The 9,797-nt window shown below is 41.5% G+C and overlaps 1 long non-coding RNA gene across 2 annotated transcripts; it reads left to right on the plus strand.

Moving 5' to 3' along the window:
- The first annotated feature begins 2,495 nt into the window (after positions 1–2,495).
- Positions 2,496–8,479, plus strand: LOC135715065 (uncharacterized). Of its 2 annotated transcripts, XR_010518928.1 has the most exons (5): positions 2,496–2,573; positions 2,960–3,152; positions 3,216–3,415; positions 6,857–7,066; positions 8,180–8,479. It is a non-coding gene; the product is annotated as an uncharacterized LOC135715065 (long non-coding RNA). The 2 variants fall into 2 exon arrangements; XR_010518927.1 differs by having other exon boundaries at positions 2,960–3,415.
- Positions 8,480–9,797: the final 1,318 nt, after the last annotated feature.

Below are 9,797 nucleotides of genomic sequence, written 5' to 3' on the forward strand. Positions count from 1 at the left end.
CACAGCTAGATCTAGTCTAACGAAATATCGCATAGCTGCTTCATCGATCGCTTGACTGCATTGCGATTCATATCAGCATCAGGGCTCTACATTTTCGAAGCTCTAAAATGAACTCGTGTTTTTTTTCTCTCATACATACGTGTTCGACGCTTCATTTCTATAACGCCTAGCTAGACTATCAGCAAGAAATGATAGTGAAAAAGAAGCACGCTTAGAAGGAAACGCTGGCTGTGGAACTACTCGTCGTTGCTTTGCTCATCGCTTTCAATGTAACTAACGTCGATTTTCTAGTTAAACGAACCTCATTATGGCTTTCAATCCCCTTTCACGAACACTCTATCACCGATCTTTCAATTTGTTTAAAATGCGTTATGTCCCGTTTTTGATCCTTTTTTTTCAGATAAATATATGGATGGAAGATAAATTAAAAATATTACGTGTAATCTTCACGTGTTTTCACGTGAGAAGTGTGTCAGTGCTAACTACCTCAGTTGGGAGCGATCCTGAGAATCCCTGACTACAATGGCCTCAGGGTCGGCACACTTACCGAACTAGGTTCCACGTGGCAAGGAATGATCGCACTGGCTACACCAAAAACTCCTACAGCACTTCAATATTCAAAATTACCACTTTTTATTGTCGGATTATACTAACACCTCCCTACGTTTGTAACTCTCCCACTTTCTTAATTTCTATCTGACCTGTTTCTGTTGTCTTTCCCTTCTTCTTCGGGGCCCCTTGCAGATCCACCACCACGTTTCCTCGACGACTGCTTCACTCGGCTCCACGTTCCACCTTCTTCCTTCTCTCCTTCGGCGGCGTTGGAAATCTCCTTCGCGCGCTATTCCACTTTTTATGCTGGCTGGGCCACTTTCCTCTTACTATCTTCCACTATATTCTGTCACAGTAACGGCGCCGGTGGTGTAGTGGTAAGCGTGATTACCTCTCACCCCAGCAGGCCTGGGTTCAATCCCAGTTGGCGCCGCCGGGATGTTCTGAGGCATAACATCTCTGATCACGCCTTCCTTCGGATGGGAAGTAAAGCCGTTGGTCCCCGGTTCATGAGTTGATGGGTCGATAGGTAGGGTCCAGGTGTGGGAGCTGCCTTCCTGGCACGTCGGTAGCATTGGTGCTCAGCACGGAAAACAAGATCGACGGAAAAAACAACCCAAAGGAAAAAAAAAAAAAAATTCTGTCACAGTAATGTTTCTTATATTTCACCAGAGACTATCGACCGTTTACCTTGATGGTTATTTGATGATAGACCTGATCGGTGTATGTAGCCTAGAAATACGTTCTTTGGGTCACTGTCCTTTGACTATTGGTCAGTGACCCAGGCCATTAGTTTTTCATCGCCAGTCATCGTGTCCGTTATGCCGTTTGTAATGGCCTTTTTTGTCGTCACCTCTCATGGCCGCCTAAATGCTGCTTTTACTCCATCTGGTGGTGGGTTTTGTAGACTACGGTGGGTGGATGGCTGCGTAATACTGTAGGCTACTCTACTCTGGCCTACCAGGGAGATTTACTGACGGAGAAAAACTGTACACATACACGAACATTACTTGCCATGATTTTTCAACATAATAACGAGTACTCTACACGATATTCTAAAAATTACTCGACACTGAAACGTGAACACTCACACTCTCCCCCAGCTCGGGTAAAAATATTTACAAAGTAAATATTTTTGTTTAAAATCACACAATACTTCCCCGGTTACACGTACCTCTGAACCTGCACAACATAAGAAAATTCTCACCAGGACAAAATCACTATCACTGACTGTAGTTCACGAAACATTTCACTTGTAACGTATAAGATTGAGACAGGCCATAAAACAGTAAAGAGTATGTGAAGGTTGCTATTATTTTCATCGAGTATCGGGGTCATACGTTTTCATCGTTGAACTGAATCAACTCCTCACAGTTTAATGACATAATGTCCATACTAACCATCAGTGTCATTTGACTCCGGTCTCCAGCGATCAAATACTCAGGTTTTTTAGACCTGGTAACCTCGAAAAAAAAATTAGCAAAGGTTTCACCGATTGTTTAAAAAGACATTTAATGTTAAAAATTATAACTCTATTAATATCTACTACATGCATTACTAGATTTACTATCTATTTTCATTACAAACCAAATTAATTATTATTATTTATTTATTTCTTTTTTACTATGGAGCATTTATGTACAATAATTGAGTCATGCGAATGGTGCATGAAACATTTCACGCAATTTGTCGGAGTTGCGCTGCATTAAGTTCTCTGAGATAGCGTTATCAGTGTTTTATCAGTGTGCGTATATTCAGTCGAGATCGGAAAAAATGTAAAAGTGCTGTCAATAGTGATGCTGACGAGCTAGAGATCACATGTGTTAAGTAGTGATGAGGTGGTAATAAGGAATTCTGAAGAGTGTGTACACAACGTTTAATCTAAATATCGTGTTTAAATTCGCGGTTTCTTTAGGCCTTTTGAATAATAATTATTTGATTTACGTAAATTTCCCTTTTGTGAATTCCTTGTTAGTAGCTCATCCTTCTCTTCTTATGTTCCAAGTGAATGCTATAGAGTGGTGAGTATGGTCGTATTGCAGGCTACGGAACAATGCTATTGTTTCCTATATTGAGTATCGCAAAAGTGAATAATGTTTGTAACGTAGATGCGATCATTTCGGGCTATTGTTGATGATGATCATGACTTTGAACTTGAGTTTAACAAAAATACACGCACGATATATCTACACACATACACCTCCGTAATATATCTCTCAGCTTGACTGTATTGGATGTTACAACTTATTACCAACTTTGCATACACGACAAGAAAACCGAATGAATACAAACGATGCAATTTAAGCATTTTTACTCCTACACAGACAATAAAACTTATTCAATGAAACACCTTAAAACAAAATCTCTAAAACTACAAATATAAAACCCTAATTTTTAATTTTTTTAGGTAAACATGCAGAACTTAATGATTATTCGGCCGAATATTTACAAATTTTTACAAACCTGAATGTCACACCTGCGCATTGGTTTTCCCGGGAAAATGCATACATCGGAATGACTAGATTTGGAACGATAAGTATCTTCAAAAGGACCTTTTTCGCGAAAATAACTCTTCTAATCCAAACTAATATCCTACTTAAGTATTGCATTTTGAAATGATGTGATGTTTTGAGCTCTTACATATTATTTATTTTTATTTTTAGCGTTTATGCTTTTAAATCGGCAGCGGAAAATATGCCTAACGCCTTCCCTTTCATGTCCGACACCTCATATGAACTGGTGCCGACCTTCCTCATGATGATACACGGAACATATTGTGGTCCCAGCTTTGCGTTAAACTGGTTCCCAGCAGACGACAGACGAAAGCTACGCTTATAGATCTGTTGACCCACATTAAACGTCGGTGAGTAACGCTTATGTCGCAGATCGTATCGTCTCTTGGTGTCCTCGTGAGCCTTTTGGAGGTGTTCTTTAACCAACTCTCCGATCTTCTTTGTTACCCCTCTCAGCTTTTCTACTCTCTGCTCCTCAGTATGTTCCTCGCTCTGCTCTTTTTTATGCTCTGACCCTTTGTCAATTATCTCATGACCGAAGATCACACAATGTGGACGGAATTTAGTCGTTGAATGAACCGTATTATTGAGAACGTACTCAATCTCCGTTATTTTCGTGTCCCATAACTTTTGGTCTTGCTTCACATATGAACGAATCATGGAATTGATTGTCCTATTGAGACGTTCTGTTGGGTTTGCTTGGCTTCTATGCCGAGCATTTGCCCAATGCTGTATCTCGTACTTTTCGAGTAAATTTTGAAAGTCTTTCGACAAGAATGTTGTCGCGTTGTCTGTGATGACGATTTGTGGGACAGAGAGTCGTCTGAACCACTGCTCTTCCAAAATTTTGTTGAGAGATACTGCAGAGATCTTCTTTACATGAGCAAGCAGGCAATACTTAGAAAACAGGTCCATGACCACTAATAAGTGAGCGTTGCCCTGCTTGCTTCTCAGAAGGGATTGGATGAAATCCATACAAATTATTTGGAATGGTCGGTTTGTAATCCTCTGTTTTCCCATTTCTGGTGCTGTTGATATGGTCGAATGTTTGTTTTCTTTGCATGGTACGCAATTCACAATGTATTTTTTTTATATCCGTGGTCATGCGTGGCCAATAATACCGGCGTTTGACTTTCTCAACACATTTTAAATACCCAATGTGGAGATTATTGTCGTGTTCCTGCTTAATGACCTGGTTCCGCATAGAAGTTGGAACACATCGTTTCCATTCGAAATGGTAGTCCATCAGATCGGACCTGGTTGCTACGAACTTGTAGAGTACTCCGTCTATGACTTTAAAGTCCAAGTACTTTTCCGGGTCTGCTTTCACACCTGCAAACAGCTTTTTGTACCACCCGTCTTCGGGCTCTTCCTCGAGAGTCTCCATCGATCGAGAGAGTGCATCGGCAACTACATTCTCTTTTCCCTTGCGATGACGCACATCCATGTCGTACTACTGTAGTTCAATACTCCAGCGACTAAGCCGAGATGAAGATCGCCATTTCGCTCGCATTATGAAAGTCAGGGCAGAGGAATCAGTTATTAAAGTGAACTTCATCCCCTCTATATAGCCTCTAAATTTCTCAATGCAACGGAGTGCAGCGAGACCTTCTTTCTCAGCCGCATGGTAGTTTAGCTCAGCACCTTTGAGCTTTTCCGAGTGGTAAGCTATAACCTTTTCTTCTCCATCATGTACCTGCGTCAAAATACCTGCGATAGCGTTGTCACTTGCGTCCGTTTGGACTGTGAAAGGGAGCATGAAATTTGGGTTGGCCATCACAGGAGCAGAAATGAGTTTCTCCTTGATGACCTGAAAAGCATTGTCGGCTGCTGAGTTCCATTGCACCCTCTTTGGCTTATTTTTCAATAAATCAGTGAGAGGTGCCGTAATGTCACTATATTTTGCGATGAACCTACGGTAATAATTAATCATACCGAGGAATCGACGAAGTTGTCTAACCGATTTCGGAACCTGATATCCAAGGATCGCTTGTACGCGATCTGGATTAGGCCGTAATCCATCCTGGGACAAAATGTACCCAAGATACGGCAATTCTTGGCAGCAAAATTTCGACTTGCTCAAATTGATGCATAAATTTGCTTCCCTCAAACGCTTCGCTAGATCATCAAGCTTTTGAAGATGTTCTTCAAATGTCTGGCTAGCAATAACAATATCGTCTAGATAGACAAATATTGCTGGTTCTAACGCTCCATGACTCAGTACACGATCCATCAACTTGCTAAGTGTAGCTGGACTGTTTATCAACCCAAACGGAAGCCGTGTGAATTGAAACAGTCCTCTACCTGGGATCGAAAAAGCGGTGTACTTCCTGGAGTCTGGGCTCAACGGGATTTGAAGAAAAGCTTGGGACAAATCAATGGTCGTCAGATATTTCACTGGTCCTAAATGACTCAAGATCCTATTTTGGTGTGGCGTCCCTCTTAGTCCTCTCGTTCAATTTTCTGGCATCCAAGCACAGCCTTACCTCCTGACTATCCCGCTTCGCAACTGGAACTACTGGGAGAGCCCAGTCTGAATTAGACTGCTCAACGATCCCATCGCGAATCATGTTGTCTACCGCTGTGTGAATTTTTCGTTGAATTTCAGGACTCCACGGATACGGATTTTTCCTCACCGGATCCGATTGTTTGAACTCCTCCTTTATCTCGATAGAATGGACGATTAAATCTGTCATCCCGAATTTTTCTGGTTGTGCAGCTATAAATTTCCTCTTTACTCTTTCCAAACGTTCTTTTTGGTTATCTGTTAGTTCTTCTTCCTTCTCCAAGTTGTCACTAGCTCCATCATCCAATTCCTCTACTGGATTATTCAGTATGGCTGGCTTGATTCCAAATTTAAGCCAGAAATCATACCCTAGTACACACCTTCGTTTTAGTTTCGGGGCGACTAATACGGGCAAAATTTTTGTAGTTCCATTGAACGTGATCGGAATATCTACACATCCAAGAAATTCCAAATCTTCCCCGCCAGCTGTTTTTAAATTTATCAAAGTTGGTTCTAATTTTAAATTTAACTGTTTGATCACTTTCCCCGCTCCGATCCCTAAAACCGTCCGTGCAGCTCCACTATCCAGAAGCCCAATCAATTCAATCCCCATTAGTTCAATTCTCGTAAACGGCCTGGCATATCCACTAAGCTTGACGAGCAATGTTGCAATCTCGTCCTGCTTTTTGAAACGATCCTCCACCTTCGAGTAACCTAACTGTTGAAGAACGGTTGCTGGATTTTCTGAATATTCCTGCTGAGGACTTTCGGCGTCGATTTGACTGCTCTGCCTCACTGAGCAGTCTTTTTCACGTTTTTTGACTGGCAGAATGGGCAATTGTTTGTGGGAAACCCAGGAAAACCTCCTCGTGACAGTTAAAGCAAACTCCACGCTTAATGGGAATGTAAGCTTTCACGATCCTTTGAAGTGCACTTGTACCACTAGGACCAGGTTTTGGGTTAAACTGTTTGTAATTCTGGTTTTGTTTGTCATCCTGACTCATCTGCTTTTGGGGAAATTTTCGATGATTATTTCCACCCTGAATTCCATTTTCCCCAGGTGGGACTTGCTTGTCACCTGGTTTGTAATTTGGATTAAAATTTCGTCCTTGATACCCTCCTTTTTGTTCTGTTTGAAATCTGTTGTTTGTTCCGTAGCGACTATTATTCTGTCGTTGCTGCTGGATTTCTTCAATTTGGGGATTCGGTCTAAATCTGTTCTCTTTCCTAACATACACTTGCCAATTGATAGAATCAAACCTTTTACCTAATTCCCTCATTTTAGGTATGGAAGTCACGTTGGCAGCTAACATCGCAGTTCTGCAATCTGACCTGGTGTTCCGAAACAAGACGTCAAATTTTCTGGTATCATCCCACTGTTTGGACATACTCCGGAAAATTTTCACCATATCCAGATAGTAATCTTGGAATTTCTCCCTCGGACTCTGTTTCCGTGAACCAGCCAGACGTTCGTACTGGTAGTCAATGTCCTCAGGTAAGAACTCACTTTTTAGTTCCCTGGTTAATTTCTCCCACGTTTCTAGCTCGCTATTTCCATTGACTTCCATAAACCATGCTCTCGCTTTTCGCGTAAAGAGATGATGCGCAGACACGAATAATTCTGCTTCAGTGAACCCTTCCGACCTTGCATTGAATTCTACTTCCTTGAGAAATTCGTTTAACCTCCTGCCATTATCAAATCCATCGTATCTAACCGACCATTTGTACACCGGCAATCGGTTACTTTTCGGCTTATCTACCTCTACCACTTGTTTCTTATTTGTTTTGTCCTGGTTCGACGACTGAACCTTCCTGTTATCTTCACTTATGCTTTCCATTGAACTATATCTCTGCTTAATCCATTCATAAAAATTCTGCTTATTTTTATTCTGACGTGCTTCATTCTCATTTTGGACTGATCTCTCATCTATCGGTGTGCTGCTTTTATGTTTCATTTGCTCTCTTTCTATTTCACACTGCCTGGCTGTATTCGAAGTCTCAAGCGCCTGAATACGTCTCAACAACTGATTCACCACTACTTTCAAACGTTCATTCTCATCTGAGAGTTCGTTTACTGCCCTATCTCTGATGTTCTCATTTTCTATAACCGCATCTCTTACTGCACCTTCATCATCATCAGAAATATGCTCAGTGATCTCTCCTGTAGACCTTTCTCTTCTATGCTCACTCTCATACTCATCTTCTACGACTGTTGGATTGACCACTACTCTCCTATCGTTAACGTTTACCTCATTTGTTTCTATGTGTGTCTGTCGTAAGCTTTCATGCATTATTCTAATTTCTACTTCCCTTACTTCTGGAAATGGCGATGTTATTGAAAAATACATGTTCAGCAACCGTACACACTCTCCTGCTATGATTGCGATACAGTTCAAATCTTCTTCTTCTTTGCTATGAGCCGTAAGTCGTTGCATCCTAAAGAAAATGTGGAGAAGTTTGGATTTAAATTTTTGATCTGGTGCCTTTCGGGTTTTTCTACCTTCTAACTCTGTTTTCACTTCCAAAAGCTTTTCATCACACCATTTCAATTCATCTAGTAATGCAATCCAATTTGCTTTGTAATTAATATTTGTTTTCTCTCTTTCAGCCTTCAACAGACTACGCAATGCTCTTTCCTGTTTGCTACGAGATTCGCCATTCATTTTTACTTCACGGATTTCTAATTCATCGTCGGCCAGATGTGCAGCATTCAACGCGTAATATTGCGCCTGCAAGTGAGCTTGCTCCATCGTTCAACGTTTGCGTACAATTTTAGCAAAATTATAAAAATTAAAATTTAAAAAGAACTACCTATTTACGCTTCAAGCAATCGTGTATGCTAAAACTTAACTTTAAAATTTTAATAATTGAAAATTCTAGTTTAAGGCTTGAAAATAAATCAATCTTTTTCTCTGGTGTTTTAACAACTTCCTCCGAAACACACTTAAACGATAAAACACTTCGCTCCGTTCTAACAAAATCAATTGACTCGCTTTTCAAACAATCGTTATTTTTTACGGTTTTATGAACAATCAGAACCCCTCCGCTGCAAATAAAATATTTTATAAACTGTGTCAGGTCAAGTTATAATTCCAACTGTGGTAATTGTCTTGTGAAGGCCTGGATTTTTTCCCAGAGACTTCTGTAGAAACCAGCTATCTCATGTGCGATCTCCCAAGCTGGATGTTTAAAACAGCTGCCGATAAGGCAATTTTAAGTTGGGCGCCAAAGTGTCAGTGCTAACTACCTCAGTTGGGAGCGATCCTGAGAATCCCTGACTACAATGGCCTCAGGGTTGGCACGCTTACCGAACAAGGTTCCACGTGGCAAGGAATGATCGCACTGGCTACAGCAAAAACTCCTACAGCACTTCAATATTCAAAATTACCACTTTTTATTGTCGGATTATACTAACACGTCTATTCCTCCCTACATTTGTAACTCTCCCACTTTCTTAATTTCTATCTGACCTGTTTCTGTTGTCTTTCCCTTCTTCTTCGGGGCCCCTTGCAGATCCACCACCACGTTTCCTCGACGACTGCTTCGCTCGGCTCCACGTTCCACCTTCTTCCTTCTCTCCTTCGGCGGCGTTGGAAATCTCCTTCGCGCGCTATTCCACTTTTTATGCTGGCTGGGCCACCGAGTGTGTTGACGGACTCGGCTTCGGCGGTTCGTGTCGGAATTGTTCTTACTTGGCTGGGGACTGGCGTAGCCTACCGGTACGTCTACCAGGTGTACCTCAGCGGTTCTGTTTAAAATTTACAGCGGGGTCCTAACAGACAAACGGTTCACATTAGGACCTTTGAACCAAAATGGTGATTCCGGGAATTTACCTGCTGTCCGTTTTTTCCTCTCACCCTTTTCCACTTTCCTCTTACTATCTTCCACTATATTCTGTCACAGTAATGTTTCTTATATTTCACCAGAGACTATCGACCGTTTACCTTGATGGTTATTTGATGATAGACCTGATCGGTGTATGTAGCCTAGAAATACGTTTTTTGGGTCACTGTCCTTTGACTATTGGTCAGTGACCCAGGCCATTAGTTTTTCATCGCCAGTCATCGTGTCCGTTATGCCGTTTGTAATGGCTTTTTTTGTCGTCACCTCTCATGGCCGCCTAAATGCTGCTTTTACTCCATCTGGTGGTGGGTTTTGTAGACTACGGTGGGTGGATGGCTGCGTAATACTGTAGGCTACTCTACTCTGGCCTACCAGGGAGATTT

The sequence above is a fragment of the Ochlerotatus camptorhynchus genome, unplaced genomic scaffold, assembly GCF_037179485.1.
Source record: "Ochlerotatus camptorhynchus isolate MF236.1 unplaced genomic scaffold, CSIRO-AGI_Acam_v1.1 ptg000794l, whole genome shotgun sequence".
NCBI lineage: Eukaryota > Metazoa > Arthropoda > Insecta > Diptera > Culicidae > Ochlerotatus > Ochlerotatus camptorhynchus.